Source organism: Panthera tigris, assembly GCF_018350195.1.
Source record: "Panthera tigris isolate Pti1 chromosome D3 unlocalized genomic scaffold, P.tigris_Pti1_mat1.1 chrD3_random_Un_scaffold_123, whole genome shotgun sequence".
Taxonomy (NCBI): domain Eukaryota; kingdom Metazoa; phylum Chordata; class Mammalia; order Carnivora; family Felidae; genus Panthera; species Panthera tigris.
The window spans coordinates 3,286-30,629 of NW_024962173.1; the positions used below are offsets into that span (position 1 = coordinate 3,286).

Sequence of the window (27,344 nt, forward strand, 5' to 3'; positions counted from 1 at the left end):
TTAACTTATCCAAGGCATTCATATTGTGATTCCTGAGGTGTTAGTGGCTGGATGTGTATATAATAGGTACAGTATTTGTCAAACAATCGTATTTATTGGGCAGCTGCTGTGTGCTTGCACGATGCCAGAGCTAGAAAGGTGAGTAAAATATGATAGTTGTCCTCAAGGAGCAAACACACAAGCTGGAGATTCATGCAGAAGTATTTATTTATTCAGTACTTTGTATTTATTTTAAGTAGGCTTCCATGTCCAATGTGGGTACTTGAACTCCTACCACAGTGCCGCGAAGAGAGTGGACCCTGAGATTGAAGAATCACATGCTCAGGGCGCCTGGGTGCTCAGTCGGTTAAGGACCTGACTTCGGCTCAGGTCATGATCTCGTGCGTCCGTGAGTTCAAGCCCCACATCGGGCTCCGTGCTGACAGCTCAGAGCCTGGAGCCTGGATTTGGATTCTGTGTCTCCCTCTCTCTCTGCCCCTCCCCCGCTTACACTCTGTCTCTCTCTCAAAAATAAACAAACATAAAAAAAAAAAAAAAAGTCATGTGCTCTACCGACTGAGCCAGCCAGGAGCCTCTGTTCAGCACCTTGAAGTGCCCGGCACCAAGCAAATAAGACATCCCTCTTTACTTTTATTTGCTGAATGGTGGCAATGAGTGCACAGGAGGGCACTAAATCCAGTCCAGGAGGAGGGGAAGTGGAGGAGGCAAGGTCTCTTAGAGGAAGCGATGACTGGCGGTCTTCCAGGATGGGTGGCAGTCGGCTGCTGAGGAAGGAAGGAGGCTAAGCCGACCTTCAGAGACGTGGCCCGAGGAGCAGAATGTACACTTCCTCAGTGGGCACCAAGCTGTGCGTGGGGAAAACAGCGCTCCTTCCACCCAGAGAGGGAGGGTGGAGGAAGCAAGTTCCGGGCCGTCTGAAGCCATCCCAGGCAGAAGGCTCGCTTCACCCACTTTACTGCATTGCCTAGAACACAGACCCTTAAATAATAAGACGTCAGATGCACAAACTCAGAGCCTCCCGGATGGTGTTCTGTACAGCAGAAGATGCAGACGTTCATTGTGGGAAGTCCACCGTTCTCCAGATGGTTTGGGGAGCTTTTCACCTGAGCATCACAAGAAATAAATTGAGTGCATGCCGGGAAATGCCATGTCTGCTGCACTCAGGCTGTGGGGGTGCTGTGTGGCAGGTCCTATAGGTCTCAATTCTCTCCTGAAGCGGCTGCTCTCCAGAAGCTGAACACAGCTAAAGGCAGGCTAAGGGAGGTGGCTGCAGATGTATAATGGTGCGGAGACCCAAAAGGGACGGTGAAAGCAGTTGAACGGTTGACAACTTCACCTTCCCCTACCGCCTGGTGCGGTAAGCGCTTGGCGCCCCCAAGGGCCCACCTTACTCTATGGCTGGAAGGCATTTGCTCCCTTCTCTGGCTTCTTTGCATTTTTCTGACCTCTTGGGGCAGCGGTGACTCACATGGATGTTAAAGTCAGTGGCTGTTCTCACAGCTGGAATATTGGTTGAGAGGGAGTAGGACTTCTTGATGGGGAGAGGAGAGGTTGGGAAACAATTTGATCTATTTCGGTCCGTAGATGTTTGAGAAACTTATGCTAGGAATTCTGGTTTGCAGAGTCAAAAAAAAAAAAAAAAAAAAGCTAGCGAAGTTTTTAAAGTGAAAGCTACCCGAGTCACGTATCATCTGAGGACTGCTCATGCAGAAGGTCTGATCTACTCTTCGACATCAGAGGGGAAGTACAGGTTCCTCCCAATTCCAGAGCCTCTGTCCTACGTCACCTATACCGAGCAATCAGAGCCTGAGTGAGCCACCTGGGGTCAGCGGTGGGGCCGGGTGAAGCCTCGGTGTCTGATGGATTTGGTCTTGAAAGGCAGTGGGGGGGCGCCTGGGTGGCGCAGTCGGTTAAGCGTCCGACTTCAGCCAGGTCACGATCTCGCGGTCTGTGAGTTCGAGCCCCGCGTCGGGCTCTGGGCTGATGGCTCGGAGCCCGGAGCCTGTTTCCGATTCTGTGTCTCCCTCTCTCTCTGCCCCTCCCCCGTTCATGCTCTGTCTCTCTCTGTCCCAAAAATAAAAAAAAAAAAAAAAAACAAACAAAACAAAAAAAACAAAAAAAACGTTGAAAGGCAGTGGGGCCAGCATGGCTCCTGGGAACAATGTCACCTGAGGGGTTGGCAAGTCTGAGGCGCGGGAGGCAGAGCAGAGCCTCCAGAGATCGTGCACCTGTGCTTCCTGTGCTGAATGCCACCAGAAGGGGTCGTGAGCTCTGAGGTGTCTGGATTTGGCCCTTTGGCAGCATTTGGGGTGGTGGTGGCTGGTGGCGGAGGCGTGAGGAATTGGAGGGCCAGGCCAGTTAGCAGGATGGGAAGCTCCAGGAGGCGGGAATGAATGGGCGGCGGGAAGCCCGTCTGAGCCCGAGCCAGGCCCTGCAGCCTCTGCCCTTGGATGTCACCTACCCTTCCAGTGTGCTGTGGACAGAACTGCTGCGGGCACTGCCCACCCGCGGTCCCCATTCCCCCAACTGTGACTCCAGGGCTCCTCCGCCTGTACCTCTGCCTCTGCTCTCGTCCCACGGCCCTTTCTCAACGCTGCAGCTCAGAGCTCTTTGCAAAGTAGCTCGGGGTCACAGTGAGGGTAAGGTCCCGTTGCCCTCACCTGGAGCAGCAGCCACGCCGGACCCCACTCTGCTCCCGCTCCTGAGGCGGGAGCCACCGAACGCTGTGGGCTGTCTGACCACGTGCCGCTGCTCCCCCAGACCCCGACCGTTGGAACCATTCCCTTCCTTGACCTCACTGTTCGTTATGACTTCCGGACTCTGCATCTACTAAGTCCCAGGGAAACGGAGGGTCCTGTCTGTTCTCTCTGGGGAACACAGCGCCCACCCGGCACAGCGCAGGGTATACACAGCAGGTGGCTGTTTTACAGCTCATGGGTGAACGGGTGGAGTGTCTTGTTTTCGCATTTTAGGGTGTTGGAGAATGTTTTCAGGTGAAAAAAGGGCACAAGAGAAATGTGGATGAGGAAAGCCATGGGAAAGTGAAGGGTCACGGGGACACCCATCCTTGTGGGCAGGGTGGACACCGTCAGGGGGAGCTATGAGGGAGGTGTGCCGGGGAAACGGCGCCACTGAGATCTGACCCCACACCATCATCTCCGTGTGTTCGTATCGCTTTCCTTGACTGAATGAGTCTGGGAAAAAAAGTCACTCACTCATCTGTTCACGTCCAACTTGTAGAAATACGATCTTACTTCCATCGAGTTTGACAAAAGTAACAATCCTGCCCAGGGACAGGAGGACATTAACACTCACGCCTGGCCAAGCACCCCAGAGGCACTCATGTGGGGCCGGAAGGTGCACGGTTCGGTTCCCAGCTGCACACACAACCCTCGGAGCTTCCGGGAGTCACAGGAAATTTGACTCACATCCTGGGGTTGCCAGCTTTTTGTATTAAGGCCACCCCTGGCGTGCTGAGTAGAAGGCAAAATTCTCCCAGCATAGGGGCCTCTGCGTGGCTCAGTTAAGTGACCCACTCTTGATTTTGGCTCAGGTCATGATCTCGTGGTTCGTGGGTTCGAGCCCCACGTGGGGCTCTGTGCTGACAGCGTGGAGCCTGTTTGGGATTCTACTAAGTAAAAACTTAAAAAAAAATTCTCCCAGCTTAGATACAGTTCAGGGCCCATGCTGGCTGAGGCCAACTCTGGGCCTGGTTCCCGGAGCTCTCGGAGGCCTGCCCTCTCCCATCATGGCCACTTAGGGGTTTATGGCTCCCTTGGTCTGTTGCTGCCGTAAACAAACCCACCGTCCCCCTGGGAAGGACAATGGTGCCCTCAGTGGTCTCTGCCAACCCCAGCTGTTTGGGAGACCTGCGTGGAGGCTGAGCCCCGGGACCACAAGACTCGGGAGCAAAAACAGCTTTATTCAGATCTGTGGTCAGTTACAAACTTGGTTTGTTTTTTGGTCACAGGCCCCAGAATGCCATTATTCTGAGTTCACATCAAAACACAAAGCTCAACATTTAGTTTGGAAACTTAAAAAAAACCCAAAACACCCAAAACAAAGGTTTGGTTTCAAATCGTCGTTGAGATGTTCTCTCTGGTGCGTCCCCTGTAAGATGAATGCATGTGCTTGAGACCCTGTGGGGATGACTTTCGACAGAGAACATGAAATTGTTGTGTAGTATGAACATTCACATGTCATCAAAAAGTTAGTGTCTTTGCACTCGATTTTACCGAAGGTACAAACAATGCCTTTGACCATCTTTGGTTGCAGCACCAGACGATGCCCAACTCCCACGGCCCAGCCACATCCCCTCTGCCCATGGGACAGGCGAGCCTGTCCCGGATGAGGCAGTGACGCTGGGCTGCCACCAAGCAACGTGCTTAATGGCTTGGGGGCCAGGAGGGAGCCGGAGGTGAAGCACTGTCCCACTGAGCATCTGTGCTCCTGGAGGATCTTTTCTTCTAGAAAGTGGAGCTGTAGGGCCCAGCCCCAGAATTGCTGGCAATGCGTGAAGAATGACCCTCACTTTGCCAAATGCGATGGCAAAATCTAGGTTTAGAGTTAGGAATCAGAGAACCATCCTCTAACTTTCTCAGGAACCTCTAGGGTTTTGGAATCTTCTCTGGAACCAGACACTGAGGGACCGTCCCGCTGTCGGCAGGGAGAGGAAAGGCACACCACCTTGCCAACCTTAAGGATGGCGAGGCCCCTCCTGGGCAGCACTGCCTCCCAGGCCTCACACAGCTAGACCCTGGGGCGTCAGGTTGGAGAAAGGCCTGGAGGCCCATTTCACTGCAGGGCCTGTGGCTGAGGGAAGCAGGGAGGACCGAGTGGCTGGGTCCGGCCCCGTCCTGTGACACTAACAGGCCCTTTGATGTCACTCCCTTCCTTGCCAAGTCTGGACCACACCCTTCCGGTTTCATCTCCTCTTACGCGTCGCATGGCTCCGTGGCTGCAGGAAAGTGGCCCCCTAGCTCGGAGGTGGCCTCTCAGGCTCGAGGGAGAGGCTGTGTGGCCCTCTTGCTGGCGGCCCTGCATCGGCACCCGGCCTGAGGTCAGAGATGGTGCAGCTTGCTGCGCTCGGTGAGCAGCGTCATGGCCACAGCGTAGAGGAGGTAGCCCAGCACGAGGAGCAGGGCGCAAGGGAGGGGCCCAATACAGAACAGGGAGGCCACGAAGAAGGCCAGAAGCAGCGAGAGCAGCGTCCGGTAGCTGCCCAGGAAGCGCAGGCTGAGCCGAGGGCCCCGGGGACGGCGGGCCGCACACCCTCGTGCCACCGGGCTCAGCAGGTGCCTGTCCGCCAGCCCAGGCTCCGTGAGGTGGTATCGACAAAAGCTGCCGAGGAAGTCGGCACGGGAACACAGGGCTGCCATCGGGCCTGCAAACTGGGCAGAGACAGAGGCACAGGGAGTGGGCGCGGGCAGGGCCGCACGCTGCCCCGGCCTCTCCCCGAGGGTGGCAGGACCAGAGGCGGGGGCGGCCCTCCCGCGTGCACTCACCCTGCGGTTGATGGCGGAGGACAGCCGGAAGAGCACGCGGACCAGGCTGGCGATCTCATAGCTCCGGATGGGCTGCAGCTCTGAGTCACCCTGGTACTCGATGTCAAACCTTCGCAGCCCATTGATGATCTAGAAGCAGCAAAGGAGGCGAGCCCCGGGTGAAACCTGGGCCGCGCGAGCAGCCCTGCCAACACACCTCTGCGACGCCTCCCAAGTGCGGTCTCCGCTGCCGGGCCTGCCGGGGCAACAGGGCTCGGAGGCTCGGCCAGCGGGAGCCACGGCCACGCCGCCAGGAGAGCGGAGCCCTCCGGGGTGTGGCCCTTACCTGGTACCGGCCCAGGGGCGTGAGGATGAGCCCGTCCTCCCCCACGACGCAGTCTGGGAGCTGCTTCTTCCCATTCTCATCTTGAGTTGTCCCCAAGGCAAGCGTGAGCTGGGTGAGCTGAGCCTCGCTGAGCTGTGAGGGAGGAAGCCCCGTGAGGAGGCAGTGCCGCTTCCTGCTACCTGCCTTCACTCTCGGGGTGAAGGGAGGAGACTGGCCCCCCTGGGCCTCTAACGGCGACAGCAAGGGGACCCAGACGTGACATTGTGGGCACGGGCTGTATCTCCCACGGGCTGGGCAGGGGATGAGGGCCGCGGGACCGAACGCCAGGAAGGGGACAGCTCCCCCGGCTCGTACTCGGAACATCTGGCACAGGTACTCCAGGGCCTTCTCCAGGTACTCGTCTGTCTTGCGGACACTGTCCTGCCCCATCTCGTCCAGGTCGTTGGCTGCGTAGGAGCCGTTCGTGTCCGTGGAGCAGAAGCCCAGCCACGACAGAAAGGGGCGGCCGGCCGTGCTCTCTCCCCGCACTGGTCAGAGATGGACTTGGCAGTCTGCTTGGCCTGCGTGATGAGCTGAGCCAGGCGCAAGACCTGCGGGGCATGGGGACAGGTCAGCCAGCTCGGGTGGTGCCACCGGACGCCACCCAGCCACCAACAGGCTGGCAGGCAGACCTGGGGGCCCCCAGCAGGCCAGGAGGAGGCCAGGGTCTTTGAAGACTAAGACGTGCATATTCTACATTTGTGTGTGTGTGTGTGTGTGTGTGTGTGTGTGTGTGTGTGTGTGTTTATTTCCTTTGGAGAGACACAGAGGCAGACTGTGAGCAGGGAAGGGGCAGAGAGAGAGGGAGACACAGAATCCAAAGCAGCCTCCGGGCTCCAGTTGTCAGCACAGAGCCCGATGTGGGGCTCGAACTCAGGAGCCCTGAGATCATGACCTGAATGAACCAAAGTCAGACACTTAACTCACTGAGCCACCAGGTGCCCCCAAGACGCCCATATTCTAAATGTGAAAACTTTCTAGCAAGTGCTGCCTTTATCATCAGAAAAAACGTAGCCCGCACTGAAAAAAGAAAAAAAGCCAAGGTACAGCAGCGTCCACCAACACCCAACCTTCCTCCTTCCGTACAACACGTGTGCTCTCCCTGGCCCTGCTGTTGCCACGGCTTCGGGACGGCCGTGCGGCCTGGGGGAGCCCCAACTCACCAGCGTCCGGACCTCGGGCCCAAACATTGGGGTGTACTTGCAGTCCTGGCCCTCCAGGCTGTAAACGTGGCTCTTCACCTTGAAGGAGGCGTCTGTGATGGCTGGGGGCCACGAGGACAGGAAGCTGCCGGTGAAAGTGGGAGCTGTGAAGAGTCGGTGCTGGCGGTGTGGGATGACGAGTTCTGGCTCCAGGAACAGCTGTTCCCCTGGAAAGCAGAACCCGACTCTGGCTTCAGCTTCCATGGCACCAAACAGCCAGCAGCCGCTGGCTGGCTTCCTGGGTGCCGCTGAGGCTTCCGAGGGATAGGGACCGAGTGGCACAGGGGCCCAACTCCTAATGTTCCTGGAGCCCCCACCAGTCTCAACAGGAAGGCCGACATGCACAAAAGAAAACCAGAGAAGCTAACACCCGACAAAGCCATCTAAGACACGACACGGGCCAAGACTGCTTTCTGATGCCACCAAGAGTCACCAGGGAGACACAGCTCTGAGCTCTGCTTCCCCCACCCAGCACCCCCGCAGCTCCTGCCCGGCACGCGTGCCACAGGGAAGGCAGGATGCCGCTAGGCTCCGACGTCCACCCCGCCACCGTGTACCAGGAGTCCCCGTGGCACCTCTGCCAGCCCACCCCGAGCCCATGAGGCACATGCAGGGTCCATGGGTCCCTCTCTAAGTGCTGCTTCCCTCTGGCTAAGGGCTTACCTTTCTGGATCATTTCAGCCAGGTTGGGCTGGGCAAAGACTTTGGCCACTCGGAATACCATGAGCGCGTTCTTGGGGCTGACCAGGTCGGTGCGGAGCGCGCGGCTCAGGAAGCCCACAAAAAGCTTGGTGTACATCAGCAGATTCTCCTGCACAAAGGGTGCCCTGGGGACCAGGCAGTGCATCAGGGCCCAGAACTCCCACTGGAGGCAGGACTACACCAGTCTATGCCCCCGCCTCACTAGCGCTCTCTTCCTTGGGTTCCAGGTTCTCCCCTGCCACGACCTCATCGTGGCTGAGGGACCAGGGGTGGGGGCGAGGGAGGAGGCACAAGGGAGGCAGGGAAGACCTAGGCCTCCTATAGACGGCACAATCCTCTGTAGGATGCGGCCCTTCCCGAGAGGGCCAAAGCCTCCGCAGCAGAGGCTGGCCTGGGCACCAGAAGGAGCACAAGGAAGGCAGTCGTGGAGAGGAGGCGCTGGCGGAGGCTGGGGGGTTGGCCGTGAGGGGGGGAGGGGAGGCGGTGGTGGCTGCTATGCAGAACGCTAGTAAAGACGGGTCGAGGGGTGCTTGGGGGCGAGTGCAAACATACATCTGAGGGGAGACAGTCAACGGCAAGGGGACAGCACAGAGGAGTCACCAGCTGTTTCTGTGGGAGATCAAGCCCAGGGCCCAGACAACAAAGCACAGTCAAGGAGGGAGGGGCCTGTGCCCCACCTGGAAGCAGGTCCCCCTAGGGAGGACAACGGGCCGGGGCTCACCATCTCTCCGACACACACCGGGCCTGGCAGTCGCTGCTCTGAGCCTGCTTCTCAGGTGCATACCTCCAGGGCTGTAGGTAGCTCAGCCACATCTCCAGGACCTGGTGGGACACGTGTGCCCTGAGGGCCTGGAGGCTGGCATTCTGCTGGGCTGTGGGGCTGGGGCTTTGGTCCAGATCCTTGGGTGGCCTGGAGCTCGGCTCCCGGCAGGCAGCTCAGGTGAGGAGGGGGTGATCCTAACCGTGGGGCTTCGGTTCTCCTGGAGGCGTTACCACGTTCTCTTCCCACCCGCCACTCCGAGAGGGAGCAGGAGGGAACTCCGCATCCCCTATGATGTTTCTTTTTTCATCTTTAATTAAAATGATTTTTTTAATCTGCAGATAGCTGACACACAACGTTACATTAGTTTTAACCCTTGTGCCAGCCCTTCGGAAGCGAGTGTGGAACGTGTGGAACACAGGAGTGCTTTCCCCAGCTGAGGGAGCCTGTGCGGCTCAGTGGGGCTGGGAACCCACCCAGCGTGGACCCACTGGGTTCCAGGTCAGGGCAGACAGCTTTTCTGTACCTGGGGGTTGGCTCTGAAAACTCAAATGAGCAGAACAATGTGACCCACCAATGTGACCCTCTGCGGCAATAGCTGATTCCTTCCTGCATCCGCCCCACGGGACCTCCCTCATCAAGCACAGAGGGCAAAGACAAAGAAAGCAAGATGGGGCTGACACTCACGGCTCTGAAGGACGCATCCAGGGGCCAGTGGCCAAAGCAGTGCTGCAGGAAAAGGTAGAGTTTCTGCTGGACAAACCTCGGGACGGCGGCCCTGCAGGGGAGGGGAGGTGAGGAGAGGGTCCCCTCATAGGTGAGCCAAGTGGCTCCCGGTTCCAAGGGCCAGCTCTGCCGGGGTGAACACTGGGCACCCCTGAAGGTAAGGCCTCCTATTTTGGGCCCCATTTTTCACAAAGAAACCAAAGTTCAGAGAGATTAGGGAATGTCCCAAGGACACACAGCACACAAGCGGTTGACCTAGTATGGCTCCTGTGACCACCTCTGCTTGGGTCACCACACACAAGTCACCTGCTCTGCTGGACCCAGTTGGCCTAGGAGTCAGGCCACCATCCTGGCCCTTTTGACAGAAGGACTGGCGGAGCAGAGAGGAAGAGGAGGGGGAGGGTGCAGCATAGAGCTCAGTCTCCCATGACAAATGAGCCACTTTGCAGTGAAGGCACTCCCAGCCCATCGGCTTTCCTGGGCATTCTGAGTGCGGTCAATGTAGATCTTCCACTCTGCCCACACTGGGGAGGGGACAAGACAGGGCAACAAGATGGGGCCTCTTTCTGGCCAGCCTGGCTCTTTCTACTGAAGACGGCAGGCCTGGAAGGAAAGGCCGTGGCAGCCAGGCAGCCCCCACCCGCCTGTGGAGCCAGAGGAGGGGTCGGGAAACAGACCCCGGAGGGGTCAAGGTGATTTCCCACCTGCCCCACCCTGCAGACGCCTCACAGGCCGACCCCATGCCCTAAGGATAGGTTACTGTGGGCAACGAGTATGTGCAGTAGGAGGCAGTGGCAGCCAGGGACACGGGAGCCCTGTGCATGCCCTGTACCCACCGTTTGAACTCCTCCAGGGGACTGGTGGCGTGAGAGTGGGTGGAGGGAGAGACCTGCTCAGGCTTCAGGCTGTTGGAAAAGGCGTGCAGATGCTTTAGCAGCAGGCGCACCACCAACACGTGCTCCTCCGTGGGTGTGAACGACTCCTGAGGTTGAGGGGGAGCTGTGTCAGGACCCAGACTGGTCCCAGGGTGGGGCCCCCAGGCCTGGCCATGTATGTCCCGCCCAGGACCACTTCTCCCCGACAGGATGTGTGGGCCACCCACAGGGCCCTCCCTGGGCCTGGCACGCAGCAGATAGGCCTCGCATGCCAGCTCTGAGACCTGCTAAGAGCACGCAAGACAGGGCGGGACGGCTTTGCTAAAGCAGACCTGAATGCTTCCCTGTGTGCTTCCAACCCCTTCTTTTACCCTCTGTGGTTGACTCGGGTCATTGCTGCCCGGCCAAGTCCTCAGGGGTCCCCCCCAACTCCTGGCCAGCCAGAGGAGGAGCAGGGGGCGAGGCAGGCCAGTATCCCACCCTGGATCCGGACTCAGGGTCTCCTGCCTGCCTCCCAGGTATATAAAGACAGCTCGCTGGGGCCCATGGCTTCCCTTTTCAGGGAGAAACACTCCCAAATTCCTTCTCCTGCTGTAACCCTCACCCTTCCATCCACTTCCTGTCCTGGACACAGCCAGCTGGGGGCTTGGCGCAGGGTGGCCCTTCCTCCATTGCTAACAGCCCTGCCGTCAGCACAAGACAAGAGCGCTTTCTATCTTGTCAGGTGAAATTCTCATTCACAAGATTCAGGTAGGATCTTTAAGACCCAGCCCCGAGAGGAAAGCCTGTCTGCTGGCTCTTCTGTGACGGAATACAGGATGGAGTCTCCAGAGTGGCAGAGGATGGCACCGGCAGGATACGCTGCCTCCGGCTCCCAGCTCTGGGGTGCCCAGACGCGCTCCTCTCCCCACACTCACCCCCCAGGCCTCTGGGACCTCCACAACCTCGATAGAGCTTTTGGCAGCCTAGTCCAAATCCTGAGCAATGTTGAGGCTGGCACAAGCCGTGCCTCCTGGCACAGCCCGGGCACCCAGTCACAGCCCCACCACTGCCCGCGGCACTGCCTTCTCCGCTCTCCTTGCCATGGATCTGTCTCCACAGGCCTAGGCAACACACCACACGACTCGATATGACTGCGGGGGAAGCTATGGGGCTTCAGGAGGAGATTTTCTTCTGCTTATCTGTAAGCTTAAGCGATGAACTTGCATCATTTGAACAACAAAAAAAACGTAAGATATTTTCACAGTAACGGAGGATCAGAGGGCACTGTTGCCAGGCTGTAACTCCCCCCAGGAGCCTCCCCCTTTCTCATTCCTGGCCCCTCGCCGACCCACCCACCATCTCCCTAGCGGAGGACAGAGCATTTGCACTGAACCGGGAAGCTCCTTGGGCTATCTTCCCTCTGGACAGAAGCCAAACCTTTCTTCTCACCCCCCCCCCCCCCACCCTCGAGAGCCAAATCCCCACAGGAATCCAGCCACCGCTGCTGTAAGTGGGCCTCCTCCACCCGCATGGCCGTTAGGGACACTTTCCCAAAGCCAGTGGCATTTCTCACTGGGCCCAGCCCTTCTCAGCTCAGCAACCCTTCCCATGGTGGGTGGGGGGAGGGCTCTTACCCCTCCTGCTGTGCACATTTCTCCAGGGACGCTGCTCTTGGCCAAGTGAGCCCTTCCCCAACACATGCTGGAGTGGTACCATTTCTGTGCTAAACCCGCCCCTGCTGGCCCTTCTGGATCATTCTCTTCCCTCTTCCCTGTGGCTGCTGCTTCTGAGTGGGAACCCTGTGTGCACTCACCACCCCATCCCAGCAAACGTCATTTCTTACCGTGTGCTCAAATATCAGGTTAAATGTGGTGTGCTCCCACTGAGGGGGAACTGGACAGAACCCTGGCCTCGGGCATGGGATCTAGATGCATGCTTTCTGCCCAAACTTCCTGACATTCATCTCATGAATCCATGAACTACCAGACTCCATCTGCCCTCTAACAGCCTGTAGTCCTGCACTCCATCTACCGACCTCAAGACTTCAAATCCGTCCACACTGATCATCTCTGCCTAAAGCAGACCAGTCTCCGTGAGGCCCTCTCTGGCTCTCGCCTACCTCTGTGGGAGCACAAAAGTCCACAAGAGGCCAGGCCCCAGCTGTTGGTCAAGGACCAACAGCCTCTCCAGGCTAGGGGACGAAGCCCTCGTCCTCCCTGCCCCTTGGCCTCACACAGGCTTGGGATTGACAGACCATGCCACCATGAGCCTTGGGCTTCCCTGGGCTCAGTCAGTTCCTAGGTACCAGGCCCGCAAAGCCAGGTGAGTCAGGCCACTGCGAAGGCCACACTGTTTCCGCTCCCTCAACCCAGGGCCAAGCACAGAAGCCACCAACTCCCAAGAGCCTACCACATTCCAACTGGCTTGGGGCTTGGCCAGGCAGATCTGGTGGCCCCACACCCCAAACCCGGGCTAGTCTACCAAGCTGAGGGCTGAGCCAGGCTAAAGACGGATGCCTGCCACCATCCCCAACACACACTGGCCTCACTCTGCTTGGAATTGGCCTGAATCACCCCAGTTGGTCCCCGGCCGGACCCTCGCTTTACCACTGCACTGCCATGCGCTCCATGGCTCACACCACAGGGCAGGGGTGAAACAAAACAATATGAGAGCGGCCAGTACTTGGTAGGCGTGGAGGGCCTGGAGGCTGGGTTGGGCAGGGCTGTGGAGGGCGCTGGAGACACTGAGTCGGTAGTGCAGAACCTCCAGCTGAGAGACAACAAAACAGAGAAGCCAAGAACAGGCAGGGAGGGCAGAGGACAGGGCAGGGGACAGGAGGGGAGAGACCGGGGAGGGGACAGCAGGGAGAGAAAGACAAAAGTGAGCCCAGAAGTAAGGAGAGAAAACAAAAAACAAAAACAAAAACAAAAGCATGTCAGTGACAATCCAAACAGTCACAGCCCAGCAGCCTCAGACCAATGGGACACCACCCTCTCAGCCGCCCAGACGGAGCCCTTCCTGGTGGGCAGACTAGAGCCAGGCCCAAGGGGTGCTCTTCCACCTGCCAGGCAGAGGGACAGACAGACCCTCAAGGTCACTTGGGCAGCCTCCTTCATGTCTCTGGGGCCTGAAGTTCTCTCCAGCTCCCTGAGGTCAGCCTGACTCACTTTCCTTCCAGAGGGTCCTGCCCTCCCCCAACCCTGAATGCTCCGTGTGCAGTGTGTGCACACTGGAGCCCACCAGGATCCCAGGAGTCTTGCTGGGACACACTGATGGCCACCGAGGCCCTGAAGGCCCTGAGGCTCAGAAGAGAAATTTTTGAGGAGCTAGTTCCAGATGGAGACCTCTTTGTTCAAGAAAGAAAAAATTGTAACTTATTGGACTTCTCTGTGTTGTCCCAAGAAGAAATTTACCAAACTGATATATGATGAGATCAGTTCCTAGGTGTCAAAGATCCAATCAGCGACCCCTCCTGAATGGGGCTGATTCCCAGGGTGGCACAGAGGCAAGCAAGGTTTAGCTCACCAGGCCTGACACCTTCCACGTCCCACATTCCCGAAATCGTTAAAGGTAACGTGAACACTCATGGGTTCGAATCCTGGGAGACCCACCTCTCGTACCTCACCAGGACTCCCCGACTCCAGACACACAGAGCCCTCCGTCAGTCCCGACGGGCCCCAGGAATCTGGTCATGGCCACACACACCCAGAGGCAGCTGGAACCCTGAGGCTGGGACAGCCTGGGCCATGGGGGATGACAGCAGAGCTGGCTTAAGCTGTCCACCCCCACCCCACCTCTGCCCTGCCCCGCTGCAGCGACAAGGCCTGCTAAAGCAGTCCCCTTTAGCCAAGCACAACCCAGAGCCGGCCCTGGCACACATCCTGCCCTGGGAGGACCATGCCTCCCACCGCGTACCATGCTTCACACGGGAGAGGTCAGAACGCATGTGCCAGACCTTGAGGAGACAGGCACAGCCACAGACGCGCAGAGCAGGGGCAGGAAGCAGCACAGCAAGGAGGTGTCTGCCCTTCATGGCCTTCCTCTGGGCCAGACCCGGGCTCAGCGACAGCTCTCAGTGAGGAATCAGGGAGCACACGGTTCCCCTGTTGGGGGTCTGCCCAGCCTGCAGGAACACAGTGCAGGCCCCACAGTGTCCTGCAGGAATATGCGGTCTTTACCGATCATCTGACTCTCCTGAAGCCCTCCCTGCCCAGTAAGCTGAGGCAGAGCAGAGGCCCGGGCTGTAAGGAGCGAGCATACACTCTGGACCCAGGCTAGGCATGGAAGCACCATGGGACCTCTCAGAGCTGCGTTTCCTGCATCTTTCACATCAGGAAAACTGACCCCAAGGCTAGGATTTCCAAACGGCACAGCACAGGCCTGGGCAAATGGTAAGGAGCCTCAGGTGAAGCAGACCTCCATGGCTGTCCTTCTCCCCTTCCCACATACCAGGTTTTCTTAGATTTTGCTTTCAGCCTCAATGGGAGGCAAAGACAAATAGGAAACAAAACAAAACAAAACAAAACAAAACACCTCAATGGGTACCTGGTGGGGGCTTCCCAGTCGCCCCCTGACTACCAGTCATTCTGAGCAGCTCTCCCCCGCCCTGTGATCTGGCCAAGAGGAAGCAAACGTGAGGAAGAAGGGGAAGGCTCCCCTGCTCCGGCAGGGATGGCCCACCCTCCTCCCTCGTATAGGGCTCGGGATCCTCACAGGAGACAACCTAGAGGACCTCTGTGACTGGCAGATCTGCTAAAAATGACAGTGAATGTGCTCCCACTGGCTCAGAAGACAGAACGAGCAGATGGGAAGGCAATGCAGCAAAGCAGCCCCTGCCTCTGCAAAAGCCACATGCACAGGGGCTGAGTGAGCCCCCAGGGCCCTAGGGGGAAGCCTGGCCCCTGACCCCCGTGCACCAGCCAGGAACATGCAGCCAGTCCACTGTGGAAGCAGCAATGGCAGTGCAAGCACTTAGTAACGCGAGAGGCCCAAGACAGAGTTCTGGCTTTCCCTCTGTTCCCTGTGATGTCAAGGAGAGATTTGGGTCACTCTGCACTTTAAGAGAGCAGTGGTTGGGGGCTGCTCCCCAAATGGGTACTCAGAAGGGCAGCAGGGAAGCAGAACTGGTTGCCAACACTTTGCAGAACCACCACCACTTGCTGGAATCACAGAGGGAAGGTCACAGGCCACTCTCGTGAATTTTAGCCTATAGAGTGTTAATTCGTAAGGAATCTCTCAAGAATTCTGTCTGGCGTTGACAAAAGCAAAGTCTGAGGAGCAAACACAGAAGTGCACAGAAGCCACAGATCACACAGTTGGTTACAGGCCCCAGTTCACACGTTTCAGGCTGTTTCATGGAGCGTGAACCTAGGCGCCCACCCTGCCTAGTAAGAGGCGAACAGAGCTGTTGTACTCTGACGAGTCCAGTAGGCTGCCGGCCCTGGGAACGTCCCAGGGACACAGCTGCCTCCACGCCTCTGCAAATGAGCATGCTGCCCTGTGAGGGAAGAGAAGGGAAGAAGAGGAGGAGACAGGCCAGGCTGCATGCAGGGAGGCATCAGCTCCCACCCACTGCAGAAAGGGCTGCCTGCCAATGCTCTGGAGGAGGTGGAAGGCAGTATGGGCACCAAGGTGAGCGAAGTCGGCCGGGTGCCACCTCAGCAGGAAAGCAGGACACGCTGTGACAGCAGAGGGAACAGGCCCGGATGTGACTCCCAGAGGCATCCGCAGCTCTCCTGGCCCCAGAGCACGAGCACCACAACCTCAGCCATTCCGGCTGCCAGGGAGGGGGCTCTGGAAGTAGCATGGGGAGGACCCCAGAGAGGACAGGCCTCCAGCCCGCAGGGTGCAAGCCCACCACAGAATGAAACCCACCTGCCGTCCGGCATCAGAGTAAGGGGTGATGGTGAGTTTCTGCTTCCCACCATCCAGCCCTTGACAACGAGCTGAGATCAAGGACAAGAAGCAGCAGGTGGACCAGGCACACCACGGCCAGAGCAGAGGGGATGAAAAAGTGTGGAACCTACCTTGGCGTGAGGGGACTGCATTTTTTGGTACATCTCCAAGGAATAATGATGAAGCCACATTTCAACAAAAACCTGCAAGAGAGCACTGGATGGTCAAATGGTTTCCATCTAAGGTATCACAGCCATTCCAAGGGCAGTTCTTTTCAACCAACGGTGTTGGGAAAACTGGATATCTACACGCAAAAGAATAAAGCTGGACCTTTACTTCACACCACGAATAATAAATAACTCAGAACGGATGAAAGGCATACATGTAAGAGCTAAGACTTAAAACTCTTAGCAAAAACTGTGGGCAGAAAGCTTCAGGACACTGGACTGGGCTATGATTTCTAGCTCTAAAAGCACAGGCAACAAAAGAAACCAGACAAATTGGACTTCATGAAAATTCAAAAAATATTTTGCACGTCAGAAGACATTATCCACAGAAAAAGGTCACCCACAGGATGGGGGAAAGTATTTCCAAATCGTGTATGTGATAAACAATGGATACCCGGAATATAAAGACAACTCCTAAAACTCAACCACAAAAAAATAAAGCCACTCAATTAAAAAATGGGCAAAGGACTTGAATAGACATTTCGCCAAAGACGTACCAATGGCCGATAAGGACATGAATAGATACTCAAATCATCAACCATGAGGGAGGTGCAAATCAAAACCACAGGGAGACACCACCTCACATCCATGAGGATGGCTATACTAAAAGACAGAAAATGATGCGCCTTGGTAAGGTCGTGCACCGCTGACAGGAATATAAAATGGTACAGCCACTGTGGAAAATGGTATGGCGGCTCCTTAAAGTATTAAATAGAACTATCATATGACCCAGCAATTCCCCTTCAGGATATATACCCCAAAGAACCGAAATCAGAGTCTCCAAGAGATATTTGTACATCCATGTAGAAACAGCTATTCACCATAGCTAAAATGTGCTAACAACCCAAGTGGCCATCCATAGATGAACAGAAACACAAAAAGGGGAATATCCACATGACAGAACATTATTGAACTTTGGGGCACCTGTGTGGCTCAGTTGGTTAAGCATTGGACTCTTGATTTCGGCTCAGGTCATGATCTCACGAATCATGAGATCAAGCCCTGTGTCAGGCTCTGCGCTGAGAACGGGGCCTGCTTAAGATTCTCTCTTGCGCCCCCTCTGCCCCTTTCCCCTGCTCGTGTGCATGCGCTCTCTCCCTAAAATAAAACAAACAAACAAAACCAAACAACAACAACAAAAACGCTACTGGGGCAGGGGTTTAATATCCAAATGATGGTGATCACAGGAAACATCTCCAGCAACGTGGGAACAGGTTGAAAATGTCGAAGGCGGGGAAAGCTTTTACACGGATCCAATGGAAACTGAGCAGCGCTCATATTACCATGAGAAAGACAAAAGTCTTTGGAAAGGGGACGCTGGGATGAAAAATACTGCCAATGACATACAGGTTAGACACATGGGCACGTTTCTTCTAGTCTGATTTCCCACACGCCACAGCAGGAGAACACCAACAATTCAGAACCACTTTCAGGCTGAGGACAGTCTTTAGGCCTCTGCCCCTGGGGGTGGAAGGTGGCCAGGCAGTTTATTTTGAAACAGAAGATGAGAAGAGCCTCCTCGCGCTCACCTGAAGCAGAGTTTCTGACCTCCAGATCTCATGGGAGGCAGGGTCTGCATTCACAGATGTCTGATGAGAGATGTGTCGCTTTAGGAGGCTGGTGTGGTGGAGGCCATAAGAAGCGAAGGGCATGGTTGGTGTTCTGAGGGAGACACAGGAAAAGGCCTTCGTTAGGGGATCCTGCTGGCACAACCGGGGGCAATCTCAACATCAACATCACTGGCAACAGTAACCATTACCACTTGTTGAATCATAGAACGACCCCCAAATCCATACAAATCCATATCGATACACACAATCAACAGACAGGAAGAAAAGTCTTTCCTACCACAGAATGCCCACTGATAACTATAGGATGAAACCAGACAGCTATCATCTGGCAACCAACCAATTAATAACTGATTTGGCTGACGATCGTCAAGGGACACGAACACCACTGATAATTACAGAGTCTCAGTAGATCTTCCCAACAAATCCCTTTTGCTAATTAATTTAGGCACAAAGGACCCATTTAATTTTATGGTAGGAAAACCTGGCCAACACGCCCTTGGCCCAGCGATCAAGACAATGTTGCAAGCACACAGACTCCACGGGCTGCTGGGTCTAATCACTAGGAAATACCAGAGAACTTAAGATAAGGGCATTCTGCACACCTCCAGGCTGCACGCTTCAAAGGTGTTGAGGTCAGGAAACAGGGAAAGACTGAGAGAGTGTTCCAGACTGGAGGGGGACCAGAGCCAACCACACACAGAGAGTGACCCTCCCCCAGATCCCAGCCAGGTAGCAAACATTAGTGGGGTAGACAGTGCAGCCCGAATGGGGTTTGAGAATTAGATGGCAGCCGGGTAGCAATATTAATTCCCTGACTTGGATAGAAGTGCAGGAGGCTGTGTAGGAGAATGCACTGGCTCTTAGGAAATACACTCCAAGACATTAAGAGGGAACAGGCATTGTATTTATAACTTACTCAAATGGCTCAGAAAAAACACATACAGATAAAGAATGAAATGATTCAGAAACGTAGGTGAAGGACTTAAAAGTTTTTTGTTATTGTGGCAAGTTTTCTGTAAGTCTGAAATTCTATGTTAAAACAAGCCAACAAAATCGGGCCCAGAGAACAGCTGGGCAGCTGAAACCTGCCTCTGAGAGGGTGTGAACCTGGCCAGCCCTGGTCCTTCTTGGCCGCAGCATTACTGATGCCGGGGCAGCCTCTCCCCACCTCCGTGCCCCCACCTCCTCTTTTCAATCCCCCCTCCTTGGGCACATCTGTGCACACATGTGAGTTCTGGGTCACAGCACGGCACATGTCAGCAGATGTGGGGTGGGCCTGAACCTGCCTCCCAGGGAAGAAGGTACACCAGCAAGACTGAGGAGGGTGAGGAGCACAGCTGGCAGCTCCCAGGTCAGGAGCGTCTCCTGGGGAGAGGCGGCCAATGAGCCACTGGCTAAATGCACCCCGCCAAGGCCTCAGTTCACCCTCGAGTTGAGGCTGGCTCTACACTCCCGTCCTGCACGGTCTAGCCACAGCCCAGCCTTGGACTGGCACGAAAGGCTTTTTGCCCCAGGGCCTCTGGCTCAGGCCAAGACCTGGTCCTGCAGCTTACACACATTCTTCCTGTTCTTATTCCTCCACACGTCAGCCCTGCTGTGGCCTGCCCACAGCCCCTTTCTCTCCAGCACCACCTGCCTAGTGCCATCAATCGGCCCTGGCAACACACCGCTTCGGTGTGGGGCTTGGATGCACATGTGGGGAGGGCTGCTGTGGGCAGAACACAGCCCACTCCCAGACCAAAGCCAGCCCTCGTCCTTGTGGCCACAGGACCTAATCACTGAAAACCCACACAGATGTCCTCCTTTACCCTCCTCTCCAGTCTGGGCTAGGGTAGCTGGGGTTGAGATCTCAGGCATAAGAAAAGTTGGGACACCATGAACAAAGAGTGGCACTACTGTCCCTATGAGCAATGCCTGCTGACCAGACCACCCCCTCATGGAAGAACCAGGCCTTAAAGGCTAGCCACAGGGCTGGGCCACCCCAGGCCAAGGGCCAGGGCAACCAGAGAGCCTTACCTGGGAGCGGGTGAGGGGTTGGGCCCCCCAGGACTGGAGGAGAGTGCGGGGAGCACACTGCCTTCTGTGGGCAGGAACCATGACAGGTATCTGTCCACGAGAATGAAATAGGCACAGTCTGAAGTTCGTATGTGGAGAGTCCCAGGGAGTGGCTGGAAAAGCAAATCTGCATTGGTGTGTAGCTCTGGGTGCCACCCTGGCTGCTAACCCCAGCAACCGCAGGGCTCAAATCACTGCACATGAGCCCTGGGACATGGGCCATATCCCAAGGGCCCGAACGCAAGCACCGTGGGCAGTGCCAGGAGCAAAGTTCCCACCACAGGGGGCTAGACCCCACAGTCCTTTTCGGCACATGGGAAGATGATGTACAGCAAACTTCCTGGGCACCTCTGCCCTGCGCCCATGCCCAGTAAGCACTTCCTGTGGGAAGCCTTCCCGACTACCACTCGAGGCACCCAGGTCACCCCACATGACCTGTCAAATCCGCCCACCAGCCTGTCATCCTCACTAAGTGAGAATGGCCTGAAGGGCGAAGGCTGGAGGAGGATGCAAAGGAGGAGCTGGAGAAATGAGGTGGAGAGGGAAGAGAAAGAAAGTCCTAGGCCACAGCCCCCACCCTTCATGGGGGCTTTGGTAAAGAGCTGCTTAGGGGCATCCCTTTCGTACCTTTTGAGTGATGAGGCTCAAAGCAAAGAAGAACATGTAGTACTCGAACGGATCTGATGGCAGTGTCAGGGGGCAAACAGGCAGGGGTTGTTGGACCACCCTCAGCATTACGTCTTGGCCACCCATGGCCTCCCCACCCCTGGGGGACTGACAAAGGATACTGAGGGCCAGGTTCAGGCCGAGGCCCCCCGTCGGGGGGAACTGGACCTTGTTGTGGTACAGGGGGCTGTCGGGGAGCACGCGCTCCTGGATGGATGCCTTCACGGGGCCCTGCGGAGAGAGCGTGTTGGGCTTGTGGACAGGCTCTGGCAGGGCGCCCCATGCAGTGCAGCCTTTGGGAGGGGTGCGGTGGAGGCCACAGGCACTCAGACCCTGCCTGGGGGAGTGGTGCCGTCCTCTGGGTAGCACCAGAGCAAGAGGGCCTCCACTCAGAATTGTTCACGCCATCCTCAGGAACACCCGCAAACAGCAAGGGCAGCAGCTGTTTGAGTTTCTGAGCCTTGTCAAGCACTTGACGTTCCCCGTCTTCTTTGCTCCTCAAACCCCCTGAACAAGCCATCCCTTAATTCTGCCCCCTGGACCGGAGACTCAGAAAAACAGCAACTGGTCACAAGGCCCTGCCTGCCACTCAGCCAGGTACAAACCAGGAGTGTGGCGCCTTCCCCATGGGCAGAGTTTGGAATGATCTTTAAAAAAAGTAACCACTGAAGTTCTATGTGCCACGCCCCCTGGGCCCTGAGCAGACACCATGGTGCCGTGCCCACTGACGCAGCCCCTCAAGCCCTGCCCGCCTCCCCCACGGCCGCAGCCGCTGTGCAGGGTGCTCTGCCCGAGCACGGCTCTCACCCCACGGCTTACTTACAGGCAGGTAGGAAACCGGAAAGTCAAACTTATAGTCTTCGGCCTGGAGCTTATAAACCAACTTCATCATTGGGCCACTGGAGATGAAATTAAAACAACAAAAACAGGGCAATGAACTGCAAACCATCTTGCTTTGACGGTTTCTGAGTTTTGAGAAATTCAGTGCTTCAAGAATGGGACCACCATGAGAAAACACCCGGCCCCTCTCAGGTGACAAACCTACCTACCCGGGGTCTAGAAACTCCATTGCAATGCTGTACTCCACAGGGCTCACTCGCCCCTGTAAGCAGCGGAGGTTCCAGCCAACGAGGACACCGTCCAGGCTGCCGAAAATGCTCTCTACCAGCCACGGGAAGATGGCGTGCAGCTCCTGAAATGGGTGTGCAGGGGAGGCTGCGGGCAGGCTTGCTGAGGACCGGTGCCCACTGCCGGGCTCCATGCCACGTGAGCCTCCCACCCAGACCAGCCCCGTGCCACAAACTGCCACCTTGTTCATGGAGCGTGAACACATGAACTGGAAATTTCTGGAGTGACTGACCACCCCTGATGACATTCCTGTGATCATCGGTGAGAATCCCTGTCCAGGTCAGCTGCCTGGGCTTACGCTACTATTTGATAATTCTGGGTGTGATTTAAATGTATCTTTTCAGTATTTTCATCAGGGTTTCTCAACCTTTTTGAGCTGGATGCTTCCTTGTTGGGGCGGGGTTTGTCCTGTGCATTTGGGGATACTTATTAGCACACTTGGTCCCTACCCACTTGATGCCAGTAGCACCCTCCCCTGTGTGACAATCAAAAATGTCTCCAGACGGTGCTAAGAATCCCATGCAGGACAGAAGCACCTGTGGCTGAGAACCCCTGGCCTACATGCTGACATGTTTAAATGTGTCCATAAATGCGACACTTACGATACTGGGTCAAGCCTCTGTCCAGGGCAATGCTCAGAGGCAGGAATCAGGGGCTTATATAAGAACATTTTTCAGGGGTGCCTGGTGGCTCAGTCGGTTAGGCATCTGGCTCTTGATTTCCACTCAGGTCATGATCTCACAGTTCACAGGATCAAGCCCTGCACAGGGCTCTGCCTGGACAGCACAGAGTCTGCTTGGGATATTCTTTCTGTCTCTCTGTCTCTCTCTCTCTCTCAAAATAAATAAATAAACTTAAAAAAAAAAAGTTTTTCAACGAGTAGGAGACATGCCCCAAGGAGATGCTAGCAGAGCTGTACCTTTGCTGGAAAATCCTCAATGACTTTAGCCAAGTCTTGGCACCGCTGTGCAAAAGGCTTATTTACAGAGTCAGCTTTCAGGCTAGCCTAGAAGATAGAACAAACCAAAAAGATCATGAGCATATTCACTTGGTGGCTTTTGCAGTTATCCTGGCTCGAATCAAAACAGAAATCCAAATGATAGGTAGGAGTCAGACATACCACCGGCCTGGTTCCCCGGCACCTCGTGCCTGTGTCAGTGGCCTAAAGGACACGACTAGGAGACGCCTTGGCTCTCTACATCGCCAACTCTCAGGCTTCTTCCCTGCACCCTCTGTCAGGCATCCCCACTTATAGCAGAGAACTGCACATTTGCATGACCAAAGTGACTTCCACACAATCCATAAGCAGGGGGTCAGCTCCAGGGTCAGTCCCACAACCAGAAGAGGATGCTTATGCATAGGACACCCCTCAGAGACCACAGGGTACTCACTGAGTGTATACACGTGAACTGGAAATTTCCCATGTGATGACCCTCTGTGATGACCCCACTGTGATCATCAGTGAGGATGCCCAGCAAAATGAGAGTGACAGAAGGCCTCTTAACCAAGCTACCCTTTATTCAGTAGGTAACAAACCAACTAAACTCACTACCTTAAGAAACAAGGCAGGCAGGTGAGAAATGATAGCTTTAACCAAATGTTGACACTAATCATGAAGGTGATGGACAGGCTAGGAAACTCAGGACAAGAATGAAGGAAATCTACCCAAGGTCATGGGGTATGGATTCAGATCAGGAGAAAATATCAGAATGTGAACCAAGAGGGCTTTGCCCAAGGATACCTAAGGCCTTAGCCACCTCTAAATGAGGGTGGTGTCTCAGTCAGAGGTGGAAACCTGGGCTGTTGCAGCCACGCAGGGTGGGTAGGTTAGCAGCATGCCTGGTCTCTACCCAATCGATGCCAGAGGCACTGCATCTGTTGGCTCTAGAGGGTGCACCATGGAAGGATGTCCTTCTGAATAAATGTTTACGAGAAGTATCTTCTGGGACCTGAAATTAGGAATCCTCACCACTGATATCTGCCTCACACCTAACTTCTTGGTGTCATGTTTAATACTTAGAGTACAGTCCTGGTTGCCCCCAGCACAGCAGGGTCCCTGTCCCTCCATTATCCAGGGATGACAGTACGATTATTAGAATATCCCAGAAGTGTGTAAAGGTTTATAAGACATGAAAATTCTGATGTATATCCTTTCCCGTGCTCCTCCCCAGACCTCAGGAAGCAGTAAAAATGGCATGTGAATCAGCTTATCTTGTAGGTAAGAAGCTCCTCTTGTAGATAAGAAAAACAGGGCTCAGAGGTTGAGTAAACCCAAGGTCCTACACCATTAGGGGGCAGAGCCAAGTCTAAGGGTTCTAATCCCAAGTCCAACGTTCTTTTCCTCACATGCCCCTCAGAAAACCACCAGTGCAAAGTTCAAGTCAGTGGATAGGACTCTCAAGTCCCTCAGCTGTAGAACCATCATCTCACTGACCCTCACGTGGGCAACTGACACTTACCAGGAGGAAGCTGGGCTGCTGCAGGTGAGGGAACGCCATAGCAGCCTCCTGGGGAACGTTGAAAACGGCCACCTGAGGAAACCACTGTGAAAAAACCAAGGCGAAATCTCAACATCTGCCACACGACACTATACTACAGCACAGCCTGTGCTGCCAAGTTTCACGTTTTACAAAAACGCTGTTCTGATGCAGTACGTGGTGGCCAGCTTCAGAGCCAGGTTCGCAGTGGCGAATCTGTAAAGCTTGTACAGCACTTGCTGTGTGGCACGCCTGGTTCTAAGGACCCTCCACGCGTTTCCTCATTTAATACTCAGTGGTAGGCAGAATTTTAAAGATAGCCCTCCAAGAATCAACCAAATGCTCATGCAGGTCCTGTGAAGGAATTCTGCAGATACAATTGAAGTCTCAAGTGGGCGGACCCTAAGCAGTTCCCATTGCCAGCCAATAAGGAAATGGGGACCTTAGTTCTGCAGCCCGAAGGAAGTGGATTCTGCCAGCAACTTGAAGAAGCTTGGAAAGATTTTTCCTGAGAGCCTCTAGGTAACAGCAAAGCCAACCAACACCTTGATTTCAGTCTTGTGATACCCTAAGCACAGAATCCAGCCAAGCCCTCCTGGACTTGACTATAGAACTGTGAGATAATAAACGGACGCAGTCTTAAGCTGCTAAGTTTGTTAAGCAAGAACAGACTATACTTCCTCACAACAATCTGCTGGGCCAATACAGATAAAGAACTAGCAGCAGAGAGGAGGTAACTCACTTGCCCTCACTCAGCAGAGCCAAGACTCTAATATACTCATCTCCTAACACATCTCCCACAGAGACAGGTGGGTGAATCTCCCGAATGTCACCTGTGCTCTATGAGAATGAATGGAGGGGATGAGCAAGCTGGAGGAAGCTTTCAAACAAGCCATCAGAAAATCAGGAGCGACTCTTTAGATTCCCTTCTCTCTGACCACCCAGGTCAGAAACTGAAAATATCCAGACTTGAACAGGAAGGGAGCCTGCCGAGTCCCACTGATGATGGCTTTCCTGGCACAGCTGTGCCCACAGCAAGAGTAAAGGTGCTGAGGTGGCAAATGAAAGTGTATGTGGATGGAGAAAGACTAGATGCAAGGAGGCTGTGAGGCAGTGGAGTTGAAGGGAGATGTGCATCTCTGCTTCTTGGCAATATAAGCATCTTCCAGGTTTTCTTCAATTCTTGATATTAGCTATCAAATTCAGGTGTCTTTTTTAAATGGTTATTTATTTAGAGAGAGCACATGAGCAGAGGAGGGGCAGAGAGAGAGAGAGAGAGAGAGAGAGAGAATCCCAAGCAAGCTCTGCACTTGAACCCATGAACAGCAAGACCGTGACCAGAGCCAAAACCACGAGTGATCAATCAATCAAGCCCAACCGAGCCATCCAGGCACCCGCTATCAAATTCAGTTTCAAGGAAAATGTAAACACTTTGCTCCTGAACCAAGTGGCCAGGAGAACACTGATTAAGATGACCAAAGCAGAAGGATCAAAGCAGCATAAAATCTTGGCCTGTTTGCAAAGGGCAGAGCTTTAGAGATGATGGGGTGGAAGCACCTCCTTCTTAGACGAAGCCTGCATAGGCAGCAGCTTAAGAACTGAGGCCCAGAGGCACCAAAACAAGGAGTATTTCCAAGAGAGGGCAGTGTCTCGTCTGCCCTGTTCTCTAACGCTGCCACAGCCTGGCTGATCCATCACACCCTTGTCCGCTGTGTACCAAGTGTTCCCTTCATCCGCCACTTTACACCCACTTTCTTCAATGGCTGCTTCGGATCCTGTTGGAGTTTCTTCTCAGAGAGGCATCGCCAGTCATTCCAAGCGAATCACACTACTGCCAAGGCCTCCCTTTGGTTGCGCTCTGAGAAGCAGAGTATGTTCCCAGAGTATGCTCACAAGTATCCTGTTAAGTGAGCATGGGAGCTCCATATTACAGAAGACGAAACTGAGGCTCACAAAGGTCGGTCCACACAGGGAGGAAGAGTCAGGCGAGAATCCACACCCGGCTCTTCCTCCCACACAGCCTGTGGAGCCCAAGGCTCAACTTTCACTTGAACCTCTCCTTCCGCCAACCCGTCAACGAACGTTAACCAAGCACCCACCAGGACCGGGTGTGCGAGGCGCGCGAGAAGGTGGCACGAGTGCGCAGCCCAGGAAGACGGCATGAGCGCACAGCCGAGCCCTTGGCTTCCCAGCCTGCCCGCCCGGCCGGGGGCAGAGCTACCGGCGCCGGGCCTAAGGCCTGCGGCTCGCGTAGAAACGGAAATGACTTAGGCGGAGGTCCGGAAGGGGGGGGGGCGGAACGCGGGGGCCGTCCCGCACGCGGCCCCAACCACTCACCTGTGGGACCCATAAAGTCGCCCGCCTAAGGGACGGAGACCGCCATTCGGCTACCCGGCGCCGAAATGTCGTCATCAAGCTGCGCTTGGCGTCACGCCTCCCCTGGCCTGGCGGGAAACGCACCGCTACCTCTGCGAGCAGTTACCTCAAAGGGCGCGTGCGCAGAGTGAAGGCCGGCGGGGTTTATGGGTTACACCTCCGGATGCGCGTGTGCAGCGGGGGCAGCTGTGTCCCTTAGCCCAGAGTTCCGTGTGCCCTGGAAGGAGCGCGCGTGCGCCTGCTAAAGAGAAGCCGTTTATTAAGGTCCTGGAAGCGCGCCCTCTAATGGGGAACTGGAGCGGAAAAATCATACACTGTGCATTGACTGACCTTCTTACGATAGACGTTTATTGAGCGCCTTCAATATGCCAGGCACTGCCCTGGGTGCTGCTGCCCAAGCGAGAACGACCAATGCGGCCCGACCCTGATGGCCCAGAAACGGGTTTCTGAGGTCCGCCACGGCATCCCCTACGCCTAACACGTCTCCCTGTTGTGGGATCATTGAGTGCGACCCTCAAAAAAGAATTCTTGAGGTGATCCGTGCAACTTAGTAAGTTCATTTAGGTAGCACGATACAGGACTTGTGGGCCGAAAGAGCTGCATTTTTGCTGTATGAAGCTAGTGGTTATATGCTTAGTGTTCAGGGGGGAGAGGACGTGCAGGGAGTATAGATCATAAATGTCTTCTTGCAATTTCTACTCCTAAAACTACTGTCACAAGATTTCTCTGGTGCTTATCATTCAGTTCGGTATTAACTATCGATGAGACATACAGGCAGTCATGAGACCCTTTAAGAATGTAGCAACCAGTACTTATTTGATCCTTATCAAAACT

General features: G+C 55.3%; 1 pseudogene; it reads right to left on the reverse strand.

Moving 5' to 3' along the window:
* Window positions 1-3,902: 3,902 nt before the first annotated feature.
* LOC122230411 lies at window positions 3,903-26,641 on the reverse strand (annotated as a pseudogene).
* Between the last annotated feature and the right edge of the window lie 703 nt (window positions 26,642-27,344).